The sequence below is a fragment of the Sturnus vulgaris genome, chromosome Z (genome assembly GCF_052056855.1).
Source record: "Sturnus vulgaris isolate bStuVul1 chromosome Z, bStuVul1.hap1, whole genome shotgun sequence".
NCBI lineage: Eukaryota > Metazoa > Chordata > Aves > Passeriformes > Sturnidae > Sturnus > Sturnus vulgaris.
Genome location: NC_142283.1, coordinates 78,726,734 through 78,744,803, shown reverse-complemented (window position 1 = coordinate 78,744,803; position 18,070 = coordinate 78,726,734). Strand labels below are relative to the sequence as shown.

General features: G+C 46.2%; 1 protein-coding gene across 2 annotated transcripts in view; it reads right to left on the bottom strand.

The window, feature by feature from the left end:
- The window catches only part of SETBP1 (SET binding protein 1), a 268,017-nt gene extending 251,336 nt beyond the window's left edge, over window positions 1-16,681 (bottom strand). For both annotated transcript variants that reach the window (XM_014894851.2, XM_014894852.2), the window contains exon 1: window positions 15,837-16,681. The gene's annotated coding sequence lies outside the window, so the exon portion shown is untranslated. The remainder of the gene's footprint in view (window positions 1-15,836) is intronic.
- Between the last annotated feature and the right edge of the window lie 1,389 nt (window positions 16,682-18,070).

The window sequence follows — 18,070 nt, the reverse complement described above, 5'->3', positions numbered from 1 at the left end:
ACTTGCCTTGGGTTAAACAATAACCCAGTGATCAGAGCACAGAAAACATGGTGCTGCCCTCTGAATCAGCAGCAGTTTCAAACTCTCTATTTCCTCACTTCCCAGGTGTGAGAGAGACATGCCCTTGGTTGCCAGCTATTCTGAAGGGAATCCTACTTTGGATGAATAATTCATTAGAGACCAACTGCAGGCCAAGATGCTCTGTGGGATACTGGAATTGCAGGAGGATCCACCTGGGCTTCTTTCAGGACATATCAGTGTCCCAGGCATTGAGGTGCATGGAGGAAAGCTAAACTCAAGGTTCTCCAGAGTTCCTTATGCCCTGACTGTTCTGTGGAAAACCCTTGGGTTGGATGATGCAGAGACTGTGCTCTCAGCTTTGCAAATTTTATCTTTCTTTAGAACATCAGAGATGGAACCCTTAGAGTTGGAAACACTTCTGCTTGGTACCTTACAGAGCCTCAGTTAAAGGTAAAGGGAGAAGCCATGAATGTTCAGTTGAGGCAAAAGTTGTACCACCCAAGGACGTCTTGTTAAGAGTAATACTTATGGCGTGTTTTAAAAGGTATTGAGGTGCTTTCACGCACCCTCCCTAAAACTCCCCGATTGCCACACCACACACACCCCCCTCATGGCAATTTCAGCCACAAAATTAGCAGAAGAATCCATAAAAGTGTATGTCTACAAAACCAGTAGAGAGAAATAAATACATTTTCCACTACTTTAGGAAAAACAACTCCCAAGTAGGTCAGAGGAGTAGCACTTCTGGCAAATGGAGACAGAAATTGGAAGGCCCTGCCAGGAGTAGGTGCTGGGGGTGCAGACTGCTCTTTCAGGAGTAGCTCCCTGCTAGATTAGCTCAGCTACACTTGACCAACTGCCATCAAGATCTGAGCGCAGCCAGGGATTTCCCAGGTCATTCTTGGCAGCAATATGCCATAGAGAAAAAACAAAAATTATCTTGCTACCTATTACCAAATCAGAAAAACAGTGCCAGTGTACGCTACTGTAAAGCACAGCTCACCTAGAAGAAACACATATCCTTGTACCACTGGCTTCTTTTTGCTTTTTAAAGGTATCTTGCAGGAGCTTGGAATTCAGCAGGAAGTAATAGCAAGTGTCTTTTATTAGTTAGAGATACACATTTGCGTTGGAGTGTGGCCGTGTGTCACTTGTCTGACCTGGGCATGTATGGTTGCTTGTGGAAAGTCCTAAATATCCTAGATCTCCATGAAATCTACAGGGGACCTCCACCCAGCTCCCAGCAGACACAAATTCAGATAAACTTCCCGTAAATAGCACAAGCTGACAACCCAAGCAGAAAGGAAAAAAAGGAAAAAAAAAAAAAAAGGAAAAAGCGAGAATTTGTAGCTGCCATCTGGCCTTAGGGATGGTTTCTGTAACTCACATGAGATAGAAGTACACCACAAAAGCACTTATACTGGAGATGCATATCTCCTGGTAATAATGGAGAGACTCATTTTCCAGAGCTGGTGTCACTGGTCTCATTTGAGATGATCTTGAGGAACTAACAGATCCAAGGTCTCATGCATGCCTGCCCTGACTCATCCTGTGGTCAGCTAGCCTCTCCAGTTCAGTTCTGGGAAGCAAGGATCACACTTATGTCCTTCAAACCCTTTGCAGAGTGGGCTAATTAATGCCCTTACATAGTTTTGAACCCAAACCATGTGGTAGCTACTAATTACTAACACAATTAGTACACAAAAGCCACCCAGTTGCGAGGAGCTGCTCCACCTAATTGACTGACTTTGAACCTTGCCTCTCCTTGTTCCTATGGAGGTGATGGGACTCAGAGACACCTTCCTCCTCCAACGGGCCCAATCAAGGAGAAAAGAAAGACAGAAAGACAGAAAGACAGAAAGACAGAAAGACAGAAAGACAGAAAGACAGAAAGAAAAAAAAGTCCTCTTATTTATCAGCCGTTTTACATTGTTAATCTACGTGGAGAGGGACACAATGTACACACTCTCCTGGGCTGCCACACAAACACAAGGTGGTAAAAGCTCGGTGGTGCAGCATTCCAGGGAGTTACCGCTCTGGTATGCACGCATGTACAATGGGCACTCTGTGCTGGCCTCCGCCCACAGGTTTTAACCTCTCTCACTGCTGACTGCAAAGAGCAGGCTCTGGAGCAGCTCAGCAGGATGAGCCCACAGACACCAAGGGTGCAAGGAAGGGAGAGCTGCCACTGCCATGAGGAACCAGCCCTCTTGGGACCCTCACCTGAACGGGAGCTTAAATGCAGCTCATGGCTCCGGGACAGGAAGAGTCATTCAGGTTTTGAGTCATTAGTAGTGTTTTATGGAGGGTGAATAAAAGGCCAGGATTCTGCCCCAAAGTCTGGTTGTGGGACACAACTGCTGGATCCTAATGTCCAAATAATCGTCCCTGCTCGGCCGTGTGCCCCCAGCTCAGCATAAACAAGCAGCAGATAAATAAAGTCATAAGATTACATCCAGATGAATTCATACCAAATCCACCTTAAAACCCAACTTAAAAATATTGGCCTCCTGTTCTGCCAAGAGTCTGCAGATGATATCACCAGACCCACAGGTAGCAACAAATAACCTTGCACTCAAATGCTGCGCCCAGAATTAACTGGGTCATTGTTTTAGATATCTCCTTACTCTCCTTCAGGGTTAATAGTTAAATGACTTGGGTGCAGGGACATCATACTCGTCTTTCTAGTTTGGGCAGGCTACCTGTACTTTGACTAATTAGAAATCTCACTTCAGGCCTCTGAACGTGTAACCTTTACTGGAAACCTCCCCTCTCCAGAGCGCCTGCAAGCAGAATCACAGAATAGTTTGTGTTGGAAGAGATGCTAAAGCTCATCCAATGCCACTCCCTGCCATGGGCAGGGACACCTTCCACTATCCCAGGTTGCTCCAAGCCCTGTCCAACCTGGCCTTGGACACTGCCAGGGATCCAGGGGCAGCCACAGCTGCTCTGGGCACCCTGTGCCAGGACCTCCCCACCCTCACAGGGAAGAATTTCTTCCCAAAATCCAGTTTAGTCCAACTCTAGGTTTAAAGCCATTCCTTCTTGTCCTGTTGCCGGAAGAGCTCTATTTCTATTTCAAATACTCAGGACATGAGGTATACCTAAACTTCTAAGTGCTGACCCAAACTGCCCTTCCAGGCCTTCAATGCTCACCAGCATCAAGTCCCATTCAATAAGCAGCTACAGAGGTGTTTTACCATCCAAATTAAGCTCACGGAGGAAAGTGTTACAGCTAGCAGGCTTCCTGCAGTCAAGTTAAATTTGAGGAGGATAATTCACAGGTGAATGACAATAAATTTCACAGAAGTTGGCATTAGCTCTTAATTAGGGAGAGATTCACACTTCCTCTGATAAGTACTGAGAAATAATCAAACGCCTGCTTGCTCAGCCTTGTTACCAGTGCTCATGTTTCTTATCAGCTCCTCAGGGCACCTCAAACACTCTTCTGGAGGCAAAGGCCTTCAAGTACAAGACCTCCCTTTGGGTCATACTGGATGTCTCCGACTAAGGGTTCTGAATATGCTCCCTTCTTCTGCCTCAGGCAACCTAGTGCTTGTGAGTATTCAGATGCCATAGCTATAAAGTGATTAAAGTGAAAATTTGCCAAGGACAAAAACAGAGGTGAGAGCCAATAAGAGGGAGGAGAAATCCACCTGCTTGGGATTCTCTGTGAAACTAAACTTGGCATAGCTTTTGCCTTAAGCTTGGATTCAATGATCTTGAAGGTCTTTTCCAACCTTAGTGTTTCTATGACTTTGTGATTCTGAGTGTGACAGCAACCAGATTAAGAGCAAGCAAACACTGTTTCGACACCAGCAACCAAGGCAGGCTCAGCTGCCCAGTGTTTCTGCTGTTCTTCTGAACTGCTCAAGCACTAGGAACACCAGCAGGGAGTTGGGAGCAATATTTAGAGGTGCTGCCCAAATCACTGCTACACTAGTACCACTGAGTAACTCCTGAGACTGCTTTAATTTAATTCATAGAATCCAAAATGAATGGGAGAAAAAGAAAAAAAAAAAAGTCTGTTGAACAGGTTCAAATGAGGGGAAACTAAGGCACAAGTCTAGGCTTGTAGGGGATGCAAAGTAGAGGTCACAACTTTTCAAACTCTGTGTCTATCACGTTGCCTTTGGATCTTCCATTCTCCTGTGGGACACTGCATTAACTACAATATATCAAGAATCCCAGAACCCTCTTTACATTCCATCCTTCTAAAACCATTTATCACAAAGCACTGGAGACTATGCAACACTGTTTAATGATGAGATTTTACGTTTCACTCCAAAGGATCCCAGGTTGCTTCCATGGTCATATATGACACCATGGAAATGCAGCTGCTTCTGGGCCAGAGGCCAATGGACAGCCCATGTTACAGCCAAGGGCAAATTTTGGTCAGAAACCTGCTTTTATAAGCAGTGTCTGTGAAACTTCACAATTTGTCATGGGTCTTAAAAACCCAACATCCCGGCATGTGACGAATCTGCACTGTTGCCAGTTAACCCATATTGGAGTACAAAAATGGCCCAGCCTATTCCTTCATTATTGTTTTGCAAAAAGATGTTGGAGTTTCGTGCTTAGTTGTGGTCTCTGTCTATGCACTGCCAGATAGCCAGCAGCATGACTTTGATGCTGATCAGGAGCAGGCATCTGATCACACTTCTGTGGAATGGGCAAGCACACAATCCAAGGCTTAAAATTTTCTTCGTGATGACTTAAAGGCAGTTCCAAAGGCTGGGAAAACTTGTAAGCCATAAAGCCAGTATGGTGCAGACAAGTGACATAACATGACACAGTACAAAGTCTGCTGGGATAAAATTAAATCACTGCATTTTTTTTGTTTTGGTTTGTTTTTTTTTGTTTTTTGGGTTTTTTTTTGAGAAAATTTGAACCAGTATGAGTTTATACTGGATCAGTATCATGTACCAGTGCTGTGTTTAATCCACAGCTCAGAGCCCTGGAGCTAGATTTGTAGCAGCTTTGGACCACAGCCTCTCATACTTCCTGAGGCCATGATCCTCTGAAAGAATAACCCAGCTTTGGCAGGGAGCTCAAATAATGGCTGTGGCAGTTATTTTGTGTCCACATTATAGATCACACAGGAAACACTCTCTCCTTGTCACCTGCCTTGTGTCCATCTAACTAAGATATGTAATTCATTAATAGAGTGAATTAGAAGAAAAAATATGATTCTTCTTCACATGGTCCCTCTGTTTCCAACTCTGCTTTTGTTCAAATCCTTCTAACACTGCCTATGATTTTGCATGGGTTATGTGAACACTTTCTACAACAGGACAGGATCCAGATGCGGGTTATCCACATGAAAACATGGAGCAAGAGTTAATGGCAGTTGCCAGAAATATAATCTTCAATTGTTTCCATCAGATTGTGCTGAGTCCAAGAGTTGCCATCTCTCTGCACCTCCTGAGCAGCACTGGCTGTGCCTCGGTGTGTCCAAGTCTGGCAAAGGAAGCCAGGAGAAGTCACACTGGAGGGAAAGAGACATGGTAAACCAAATATCTGTCACAGCCAGATGAAGCTGCAAGCATCCTGCCCAAGACAAAGAGGCAGAAATAATTGAAAATCCAAGCACATCGGTAATTACAGAGGCTTGTAAGTGTGCACATTACACACACATGTATCTGTCTTCTCAACATAGACACATTTAGAGTAGATTATGGAATCATATCTGACTCCATAATTAGGTTTGAGACTTTATAATTAGATCAGATAGTCACCTTTCTATATAAGTAACTAACTATCATACATGGCTGGCAGGAGGGCCAACTGAATGATTAAACAAGTGACATGGCCATAAATCACAAGGACAATAAAAGCAATATTGCCCAAGGTACATCTGTGGCAACCACCAGTGTAGCAAAGCACCCATCTGCAGAGCAGGAGAGGTGCCCATCCTGCTGCCCAAGGACTTTTACAATCTCCTGCCTGAGAACTCTACAAAGGTTTTGTAAATCTACTCACTCATAACCCAAAGCTCTGTCAGAGTGTTGGGAAAAGGAGTGCAGTCATCAGATCTGTGAACACCTTCTCACAGAGAAATCTCTAAAATGGTCAAATGGTCTCTAAAATGATCAAACTCCTCCCACTTGTTCCCTCTGAGGTAGGCAACAAAAAATTGGTGTGTGTTGGAAGAGACCTTAACAACCATCTTGTTCCAACCCCCTGCCACGGGCAGGGACATTTTCCACTACACCAGGTTGCTCCAACCCCAAGTCCAGCCTGGCCTGGAACATTTCCAGGTATTTACAACTTCTGTATGAAATCAAGGTGTAGCATTAGACCCTAATGACATCAAGAGCTGGCATGTGTTTTTTGCCCATTTTCCTTGTGAACATCAGGCCTCCAGGACACCAAAAAGCAGAAAGAAACGACAACTATTCCTCAGCTCATTACAACACAAAAAGTCAAGGTAGATTTGCCTAAGTCAGGTCAACACCAGGTTGCTGAGCTCCCAGACCAATCATCATCACTGCCAGCATGCTGCACAATCAGAGGTGACTCCTTGGATGACCCAAGAGACCACCCTGAGCTGGATGCAGCAGAGTGTGTGCCACTGCAAGGATAAAACTTATTCCATTAACAACAGCCGTAAAACTCTTTGGGAGGAAGTGTCAATGTGCACAGAAAGGGACTTAAATGCTTACTACATCCCAGCCAGCCCTTGCCAAGCACACCATCCTGGAGGTAGCGGCAGCTACTCCAGGCTACAAATGGAAAGTTTTATGGGTATTTAGGGAAAGGTTATTGGCACAGAGATCAGCCACAGAAAGCAAAACCCTGTACAATTCCATCATCTGTGTTACCAAACTTTCCTAGATTGACTCTGCTCTTGGACAGCTGCCATCATACACAGGAGCCTCCTTCTAACACCATCATGGCAGGGCAATAATCTCTTCTTCTCCCTCTGATCAAACTTTTCCCTCTGCACAACAAAATTTGTGGAAAATTCTCTCTCTGTATTAATCATTAATGAGAGTTTTGTTTTTATTTACTGCTGCTGCCACAGGACTCTTTCTTTCACGTTTTTTTTTTCCTTCTCTTCTCCATTATTTCATTTTTGCTTGCACGTGTGCCAAATAGACCAGTTTCCTCTTCCTTTGGGAGAAACGAAGAAATAAATAAAATCTAACAACACATCTATAGGGAATGCACCACGTCTTGGCTCAGCATCCAGTCCTTAGAGCCATAAGTGATGGCACAAGGAGAACCTAAAAGGCTTCAGTCCAGGGTGTATCCCTTGCCTAGTCTGGAGTCTGTACAAACAGTACGTCCCATATTACTCCATTCTTCATACTTCAAATTATGCTGGGAGTAAGAAAAGTTGGGTTTTGTCTATTCAGGACACTGCAAACACTGTGCGTTTCCATGCTGAGTAGTCAGTGGTGTCTTGCTTGGAGCTGTCTAATACACTGAGCATCCCCAACATCAAGAGGGGACTGTGAGAAAACGAGGTGTCTAAAGGGCGTACAAGAAGAATAGCAATAATTTGGGGTATTTAAAAGAAAGCATTAGAACTGCTTTGTCCTGCAGAGTACACGAGTCTTTTGGGGAAAGAGAGTGTCAGGGCCAGAAATACAAGAAATTCCCTTAAAACCTCATAGATAGAAGAAGAAGAAAAATCAGGAGGCAAAAGCAGCACAGGACACAAGTGGATGCAGCTGGATGCACACGGGACAAAGAGCAGCCCACAGTGCTGGGACAGTGATGTCAAGAGGCACAAAAACATTGGTTGGGAGCATGCTGATGGAAAGACCTGAGGCCAGGAATAAAGGCAAGATAACTGACAGCTGCTGTGGGCAAAGAGAAGGAGCACCTTTGCCTCTAATGAGGCTGAAGAGGAAGTGGTTACAGAAGTGCTGTGTGAAGTTGAGTCAGAAGGAGATAAAAGCCTGCTGAGTATCCGCAAGCCTGAAAGGCCTCTCAAGCTCAATTACTTTACTGTGCTCTTTGCACACATCAGGCTCCCTCCAAGGCAGCACAGAGGGTCAGGAGCCCCAGATTCACCACTCAAATCCCTGTTGAACAGGACCAGCACTTTGGATTATTACGCCCTTAGATTCATAGAATCATGAAGGTTGGAAAAGCCCTCTGAGTTCATGGACTCCAGCCATTCCCCCAGCACTGCCAAAGCCACGCCATGTCCCCAGGTGCCACTTCCACACATTTTTTTGAACAGTTCAAGCATGGTGATTCTAACACTTCCCTGGACAGCCTGTTCCAATGCCTGACCAACCCTCCAGGAAACAATTTATTCCTGTTATCTAATCTAAACCTCCCCTGGAGCAACTAGAGACCATTTCCTCTCATTCTGTCACTTGTAATATTTCTAACACCACTGGGTCCATGAGGATGTTCAAGGTTGGGATGGGATCAACACTTGGGGAGGAATCCAGTGTCAAGTCAGTCATGAGTACCACCTCTCTTCATCAGACCCATGGATTGCTGTCTCTTAATATGAATCCTTCACTTAACTCTCAACCAAGCAAAGTTTGGTCTATGGGCTCTGTTGGGCCAAGAGAACCCTGAACTGAGGTGTCTGTGCTGCTGCTCCCCATCTGGAGATGGCTGTGGGCTTGAATAATTCCTCAGTTCCTACCTAGAAGCATGCTACAGCTCATTGTTATTTTAATTTTTACTTACACTACTTTTTTTTTTTTTTCAAAGATTTTCCTTAAGGTCTTTGGGAGGTCTGTTTGCTGAGCTAAGGATGAAGAAAATATTCTCTCCTAAAAGTCACATGTAGAAGACATCACGTGTAAAAGCAGATGTCTCTTCAATGCTGGTGATGGATGTGGAGAAGCAGGACTCATATTCCTGTGAGTACCTCCTATGGCACAGAGCTCTCATCTAATGTAACCAACACCTATGAAAAAATGCCATTTATGACATATCCAACAGGATTTGTTGGGCCAAACCCAGCAAATGTGCCCATCTCTTTAAGCCAACAGATTACAAGAATACCATTGGCTTCAGGATGTCTACACCCTAATCTGTCATGGCACCAGAAACTATGGCCTCCAATTTTTCTTTCACTCAAACACCAAAAGTTGGCAGAGGCCATCAAGAACCCCTATATCCGTAAGATATAGACTGCTGTCCTCTTTAAAAGCATGCAGTTAGAATAATTTAAAAAGGGAAAGTGTTTCCTTTTTCCACTCTCACTTTTTTTGAATAAATTGAAAACAAAAGTGATAGCTGGAGAGGCTTACTCAACTTTTCAGCAAGAAAATTGCCGTGAAACAGAGAGAAAGCATGCAATTTTTCAGCCCATTAGTTGAAGATTTATGGAAATTACAAGGATGTGAATGTATGGGTTAATATTTTAAACTGATTTGCAACCTTAGGAACAATGAACATGTATAGTAAAACTTTGCCCAGATGCCTACTACGAAACTTTGCATGTGTACAGTCCTGTTTGAACACTTACTGAACTCCCCCAGTTAAGCTTTGTATCTCTGATCCCTTCTGAAAAAGAACTGAGGAATTCAGCAGAGAATTATTTCCAATAGAGAATTCTATTGAATCCCCACTATAGAGCTCCATAGGAAAGCTTTAGAGAGAGGGGGAAAAAAAGAAAAAAAAATTAAAAAAAAAATAAAACAAAACAAATCTAAACCCTACAGGAAGGGTTTCCTTGTGTAGGAAACTAATAGGATTTCAGAGGAGTTTCAGTGGAATCCCCACTGCAATATCCAAAGCCAAGTATTTAGCAAGTCTTGGGGGGAGGTGGGCATGGATCACAGCATCATTCCAGAATACACTGGGTCTGGAAACACAGAGGGAAGTTAGGCCAGTGTCCAAATCTTAGAAATCAAATCAGTAGGACATCCAGGATATGTGCATTCATATGGAGGGAAGACATGCCTGTAACGCCTTGCAGCTTGACCTCTGGTATGAGTATCATCATTTTCCCCCTTCCATCTTAAAACTGGCTTATCCATCTGCTAAAATGCCAGGACAGAAAGGGAGTGATTCATTGTGTACATATATATCTCAGTCTTAAAGGTTAAGGTTAACAAAAATTTCAAAGTAACTTAAAACCTCAGGCTTCCGATCTTTAACCCATCTCTAATTTTGAGGTATTTGAGTGAGTCCTGGGTTACCCCATGCTTGCCTACCACACATTCTTCTGAAAAGATTTCCCAAGCACTGTTACAAGTTATACTGTACTACAGCAGAGGAAACTTTGCTCCCATTGCTGCCATCCTCACAGAGCCCTTGTCTGCCCAGGACTGCACAGCAGCCCTTGTAGAATCAGGAATTCACTCTTTCAGAGACACTGAGAAGATGAGTAAATCACACCACGACAGTATTTAGCCACAATCACAGCTCCTTCCTATATATTGCAGAGCCATGTCTTGGGCCACCTCATGCTCTGGTGCTCACCAGGGCAGGTCAGAGCCTTGTTGCCACCCTATGACCCCACATTTCCATGGAAATTGGCCTCCTCTTGCATGGCTTTTCCACATACTGTGCTTGCTTTCAAAGGGATGCATCAGACTCTACACAGGAAAGGTAACTCAGGCTCATCCTCACCACCTGCACAACTCCTGTATTCCCTGAACAACCCCTATGCTGGATGGACAAATACACAAGCCCCACCAGAGTGCCTACTCATGAGCAAGAGTAAACCTGACCCAGGGATGTGTGAGCAGCATCAGGGGCTGTATTCCCTGAGTATTCCTCTGGCCACCTTTCCTCTTTGGTCACATGCTCTTCTTCAAACTTTCTACTTGGTCTTTTGGAGAGACATAAATGAAATAACGTCAGAAGATTTCTTTTCATACCCAGTCATTCCAAACCTTACTGAAAAACTCATCATTGCATTTGGACAATCTGTCCTCCAAAGTAAATCCAGTTCCAAAAGGGCAAAATAGCTCCTAACTCTGCTCTTTCTCAAGAGCTGATAAATAAAAATTAGCTACTTCCTTCACTCATTTCCTCAGCCCTGAAAGATAATCTGTATTATTCTCTGACTGCTTTTATTCAATTTAAGAAATTATTTTGCCTTCCCTTATTCCCCCAACTGCATATTCCCTTAACTTTGTACTCTTTAGGCAAATGTGAATTTAGAATCCAGGTGCCTGTGTCAGAGCTGTGTTTGATCCCAGCAACCAGCAGACCTCTAAACAGGTCCAAAAATGAAATGAACTTTTGAAGGCACATCAGGTGAAGCCTTCTCATTGAGAGGCTAAAGAAACAATCTCCAAGTGTTTCTAACCACACACTTGCAAACTGATTTCATGTCTGTATCAGAAGGGAAAAGAGCCCAATATCAAATGTTTGCAAATCGCTTTCAGATCTGACAGTTCCCCCAGGCTCAAACACTGAACTGAGGGATTTTGAAGTCCATCTTTAATCAAGGTGACAATTTCCTAAAAGCGTAAGTCATTTTATTTCCTCAGCAAGAATAACGGGAAAGAAAACTCTTTCCTATCAAGCTGGAAAAAGGGAAGATAATGAGAACAGAACCTACAATAGCAGCAAAACCAGTCCCAGTAGAAACCACAAGCCCTGCAGCAAAACATTGGGAACCTTCTCCACTAAGTTTCTCCCACAGAATCTCACCTTCCTTACTTTGATCTATCTCTAAACTTTGGATTTATGCTGCCCTAAGGTTGCCTGGGCTTCCCAGCAATGAGGCTAGACCTTACCATGGATATCCTCTGACTACTTACTATTTTATAGGTCACCTGTATTAGAAAAACATTCCTCCCTGTGAGGGTGGGGAGGCCCTGGTACAGCTCGTCCAGAGCAGCTGTGGCTGCCCCATCCCTGTGGGAATTCAGGGCCAGGTTGGACAGGGCTTGGAACAACCTGGGACAGTGTAAGGTGTCCCTGCCCATGGCAGGGAATGGGATGAGGTGATGTTTAAAGGCCCTTCCAACACAAATCTCTCTATGATTCTATGATTTTTTGCACACAAATTTACTGCCCTCGTCTCATCACCAGAAGCATACTTAAACACAGCACTCACAAATCTAAAACCCTTCATGCCTACATGCTATGGTAGGCAAAAATGGTGCTGCACTTTCTGAACACAGCTTATAATCTGTCCCTCCATGCTTCATGGGAGGCATTTGGGCAGTTATTAATTCTGCCTTTCGACATCATTGCAGACCCACAGATCACAGATACTCCAGAGATGGGTAGTTAACGGGGCACCAGGAAAAAAGCCTAGGCATATGGTTAAACAAATCAGTCATCAGTTCACTGGGACATCTTTCATTCCCATCATAGCAATCTGTTGGATCCCAGAACTGTTTTTACGTGGTTCATTAGACAATAGCCTTTCTTGCTACTAGTTAGGTCAAGAGTCAAAATTGCTGTGTAATTGCAAGTCTCAGGGCACAAGGCAAGAGTTTTTCAGTCCTGGAGGGTGTTGTCCAAAGGGGAAAGAAAACAGAAGGGAAAGATTATGTGTGAGCAATTGAGCCCTACTGAGAGGGAAAAAAAAGTCACTGAAACTGGGATTAGGCAAATCTGGTAATGGAAAACAAGAGTCCTGTTGGTAAATTGGCACTTGCACCTAAGAGATGTGTGTGGTGAGGAAAAGGAGCTCAAAGGATGGGTCAAAAAAGAGCAGAAGAGGAGATTAAGTATCATCTGAAGTAAAAAAAATTATGTTTGGACCTTTTTGAACATTTAATTCTTTGAGTTAATTAAGCACATGGCAATAGCAGTTGTTAAACAAGAACAGTTCCCAACTTAATCAAACTACATTACTGAAAAAAATAGAGAGCAACCTCAGTAGAGAAACCAGTATATATCAAATCAAGCTAAATAGCTCAGTTATGATCATTATTAATAATAAATCATGGCCACTGTTTTTTTGTTTGCCAACAACCAGCATAGTTTATGGCTCTGCACAAACCTAACACACCATTTTATAGCATTTCAAAAAGTGCGTCCTCCTAAAATGATAATGTGTTAATAATCTATGCTGGGCTTTTTGGCAGGAATCAAAAAGCTCAAACGACTTGAAATAACATCAGCTAAAAATTATTTATTCCCCATCCCTAGTTGCAGAGAAAACAGAGGTTTTCTTGGCTCAGTTACTTCTCAATAGACTTCTGGTTTCAATTAAAACTTTGAGTCTGAGAAGTTTAAAAAAAAAAAAAAAGTTGAAGCCAATAAGAGATGGAAGAGAAGTCTCCATTCACTGAGTGTTTCTGCTTTTGTTTTTTTCCCTATTTTTACATAACCCTTCTGAGCTGAGAGCACAGATTAAAGTACAAGTCCATTGTGTGGACTTTTTTTTTTTTTCTCCTTTCAGCTAAAAAACAAATGGAGATTAAAAAAAGTTTCTTCTTAGAGTGGAAGGGGTTTATGATGAGGGGTGTAATCTCAGCACAGGCTGAGGGAAGTGCAGAAAGCTGTGCATGAAACAGACACTTGCACATTTTCTCATGAACGTGTCCAGTCCCTGGAAGTGTTCAAGACCAGGCTGGATGGTGCTTGGAACAACCTGGTCTAGAGGAAAGTGTCCCTGCCTGGAGGGAAAATGGGGCTGGAATGAGATGAGCTTTAACATCTCTTCCTACCAAAACATTATATGATTCTGTGATTCCCTGATGGGAATATATTTTTGCTGTCCACAATAAAGGGTCCACTTGTTTCCTCAGGTTCATGCTGTCACTACCTGTCTCTAGACGCCTGATAATACCATTTCTGTAGCCTGTACCAAGTGAATCCTGCAGGCAGGGGCTTTCAAATCAGTAATCGTTCCCATTTGGGCCCATAATATTCCACACAGGACTGGATTTGCCAGCAGCCCTTTCCTCCTGGAGCAATTCCATCCTTACCAGGAGGCTCGGATGCTCTCCCTGGCAGCGGAGCACTGACCAGCTCTGCACTCTCCTCTCCCTGCTCCTCTGCATCCTTCCCCGTGTGACACACGGGTATAGGACACACGGAGGGTCCCCCCCACCCCAGAGCGGGCCGGTGGTTAATGAAACACCTCTGCATACCGGGGGAACAGCCTTCCAGGCTCCCCTGCCCTCCTCCCTTCATCCTCCCACTCCTCCCAGAGCCTGGCTGGGTTAGCCCTGCTCGCGGCAGCCGCGGGGACACCGCCACCCCACGGTACCGGAATGGGTGGGTACTCCCCTCGCATCCCCCGTGCGCATCCCCCAGGCACGAAGCCCCTCTCACCACCCCTCCCGAGGCCAGGGGAACCTGCCCACCGAGGGTGCCCGGGTCGGGTGTGCCCTGTCTCCCCGCCGCCTCCCCGGGTTGGGATCCCGGCGGCCAAGTGCCCTTTGAGCATCAGGCGTCAGGCCCGGGATTATCGGGGCCGTTTATTTGAAGCGGAAACGAATCGGAAATCCTTCTCTCAACTGCCTTTTGGAGACATAAATACAGCAGAGGCAGGGGCAGCGCGGGGAGCGCCGTGCCCGGTGGGGCGGTGGGATGTTGGGATGCAAACACACGGACACGCTCAGGCTGACACGCACACTCACTCACACCGACACTCACACCCGGGGCAGCAAAGGGGTGCGGGGGACCCTCAGGAGGAGCCCGGCGAGGAAGGGGTGTGAGTGCGAGTGTGAGTGTGAGTGCGAGTGCCCGGCGCTGGGCAGGAGCCTTGCGCCGGGGCTGGGGTTGACAATAGCCGCCCGCGGCTGCGGGCTGTGTGTTACCCCTTTTCCCCCAAAACCAGCCCCCAGCCCGCTGATATCGGCGGCATTCAGCCTGCCCATAGCTCAACTCCGCTTCCACCCCTTGTGGGGGCACAAGGGGCCACCAAGGTCCCGGGGGCGGCAATCACCGGCTTATTTAAGAACCATTATCCAGCCACAGAGCGCGGTGGGGGTGGTGACGGAGGGGGTGTCCCGCTTTGCTAATTACTACCCCCACACCACCATCCTCCCCCCACCTCCCCCCGTCCTCCCACTCCGTTGTTCCCCCAAAATCGCAGCTTTTCGGGGCTGCGTGTCCTTTTCAATGTCAAAACACGGCGGGGCCACCCCGGGGCAGCGGCGCTCCCCGGTTCACCCGCGGAGCCCCGCGCACACACAGGCTCACACTCACACTCACACACACACAAATCCCCATAAGGTTACAGGGCTGCTCTCTAGCTCCACTTAACCTGCAATTTACGAAGCGGGGGGGGTCGTGTCCCCCCCCCCCCCCCCCAAAAAAAAAAAAAAAAATTTCTACAGGCACACACATAGCTGCCACCTACACATATAAACACATATAGGCTACCAAAGCGGGGGCCAGGAGAGGGGGTATAAGGCGGGGAGTGGGAGGGGGGGGGAAATAAATACATTATTCAAACTCCTAAAAAAAAAAAAATTCCTACCCCTTCCCAGTAGCACGGTCTTACACACACCACCAGTACCCCCCCACCCCACGAGAACCACACACAGACACTCACACATGCCCCTAAACAGGCACAAAGCATGGGGAGGGAAGGGGTCGGAGGGGATGGGGAGGAGGATTCGCATGCAATGCATGGAGGAGAAATATTCCCCCCTCCTAAAAAATAAATAAAGCCCTTTTCCGCGCCATTGCAAAGTCACAACAGTGAGGGGAAAAAAAAAATTAAAAAGGGACTACATTAACTTTTACATGCAGAAGGGGGAAAAAATAAAAAAGATTTTAAAATAAAAAAAAATAAAAAAAAAAAAAGAAGGGGGGGAAGGAAAAGGAGAGAGGCGTACGATCCTCCTGCAATCCCGATCATCAAGGCAAACCTTTCCTCGATGCCTCAGAATTTTTGTTCCCTTTTTTTTTTTTTTTTCTTTTTTTTTTTTTTTTTTTTTTTTTTTTTCCCCGCATTTACTAACCCATATCCCCAAAACGGCAGCGGGGGCTTCTTAGTAGCTTCCTCTTCTTCTTCTTCTTTCTTCCTTCCTCCTCCTCCTCCTCCTCCTCTTCGGATTTCCCCCCTTCTTGTCTCTTCTCTTTTAGATCCCGGTTTCAATCCCTCGCCACAGCCCCCAAAGGTGCTTTTGCTTGTGTTGCGGCAAACCCATGGCGGTGTTCATCTGTCAGATGGGGATGAGGGGAGCGCCCGGCCGCGCAGCGCACGCAGAGCGCAGAGGGAGGAGGGCGGGGGGAGGAGGAAGGCACCGGGGAGAGCGAGATGGACGGACAGACAGACGGAGAGATAGCTCGAGAGATGAAAGACAGATAGGAGAGGGATAAATAGAGCGAGATAGAGCGAGAAAGGGGGGAAAATGGCGTCTTGGAAAGCCGGAATCCCGGAGTAAATCAAATTAACACGCAACACCCAGAGCAGTCCCGGCTAATTTTAGCAGGATCCAAAATAAAATGAAAAGGAAAAAAGGGGGGTGAGTAGGAGGAGGAGGGGGGGATAGGGAGGCGGGGGGTTAAAGAAAGGAGGAGGGGGTAAGAAGGGAAAAAAAAAGAGAGACCGAAAAAAAAAAAAAGAAAGCCCCTCAATGCACTGGATAAAATCCTGGATTTGAAATCGATGGAGCTGGTCTCCAGCTCTCTCGCTTTTTCTTTTCTTTTTCTTCTTTTAATTTTTTTCTTTTTCTTTTTTTTTTTCTTTTTTTGGAGGGGGGTTCTCTTTTGCTCTCTGCTTGTTGTTGTTAGTTGGTTGGGAGCCTTTTGCAGGGGGGCGAGGTTGCTGGGAAGCGTTTTCGGTTTTGCTTTTCCCGGCGAGGAGTTTCAAAAATATTTTTAAAAAAAAGAAGAAGAAGAAGAAGAAGAAGAAGAAGGAAAAAAAAAAAAAAAAAAAGAAAAAAAAAGAAAAACGAAGGGGAAAAAAAAAAAAAAAAAAAAAAAAAAAAAAAAAAAAAAAAAAAGAAAAGAAAAAGAGCAAAGCCCCGCCAGGAGAAAAGGGCTGCTTGGCGGCGGCGAGGAAGCTTCCCTTTATCCCTGCTCTCCCTGGGCTCCGGAGCGGGTGCCGGAGCTCCGGCGGGCTGCGGGGCTGCGCCGCCCGCCCCGCTCCGCTCCCCGCTCCCCCCGCGCCGCCCCGCGCCCGGCCGGGGGAGGGCGAAGGGAAGGCGGAGGGAAAACACCCCCTTCTCCTGATGGGGCCGGAGCCGGTGCTCGCACACTCACACTACACACGCACACACCCGCATCCCCTTCCCCGCTGAGAAAGGGTGCGCCTGGGGGCGGCTTTTTGCTCCCCCGCTGGATTTTTTTTTCCTTTCTCTGTCTTTTATTTTGTCTTTTTGGTCTGGTTCCCCCCCCCCCCCCCCGCTCCCTCTCTCCCTCCCTGCAAGGGGCGGCGATTTGGTTAAGCAGATCTGGGGGGCTGATGTCTCTCTCTTTCCTCTGTTTCTATCGCTCGCTCCCGGAGTCCTGCAGCACCGGGGGCGGGAGGAGGGGGCGAAGTGTGGGGAATAAATGGTAATGATCAGGCACACACACACACTCACACACACACACACTCACTCACTCTCACACGCAGACACGCTCTCGGTGTGGCTGCAATGCTCAGCTCTGGGTTAATGTACTCAACAGTGCCACTACCTGACACAACTGCAGCACTGATGGGGGCAGGGGAGAAGAGGCAGAGGAGGTGAGATTCAGGGCAGGGCTATTTATCCCATTTATCCCACTCCAAGCTCAATCTCTCCCACGCCCTCCCACCCGCCCCGCCGCCAGCCCCCCATATGCTTTTCACTGCGGGATCGTGACCTGTGTGAGACATTTTTGGGGTGCAGCGACTGCTCTTCAGGCCACACGGAGAATTCCCTCTCTGAGGCTGGAGGACACAAGCAAAGACTCTCAACCCCTAATTTAGAGAGCAAATCTACATCCATCCCCACACATACCTTTCAGAATGGACCAGTAAGTGTACAAAATACAGCACAAACTCAGCTGCAGGCCAGTGGAGCTGTGCAAAATCCGAATTGTTGGGCTTTTCCTTTCCCACCCTTGCTCTGCCAGCAGTCTGGATGACGCTGCCTATTGGGCTGCCAGCTGGGCAAACCTTTACTCACACGAGTAAATTGTTGGCTCGCTTGAGTAACCACAGAGATGATGAGGAGGAGCCCCCAGAGAAGGAAAGGCTTGTGGAATGGAGCTGTGGAATTGTGCT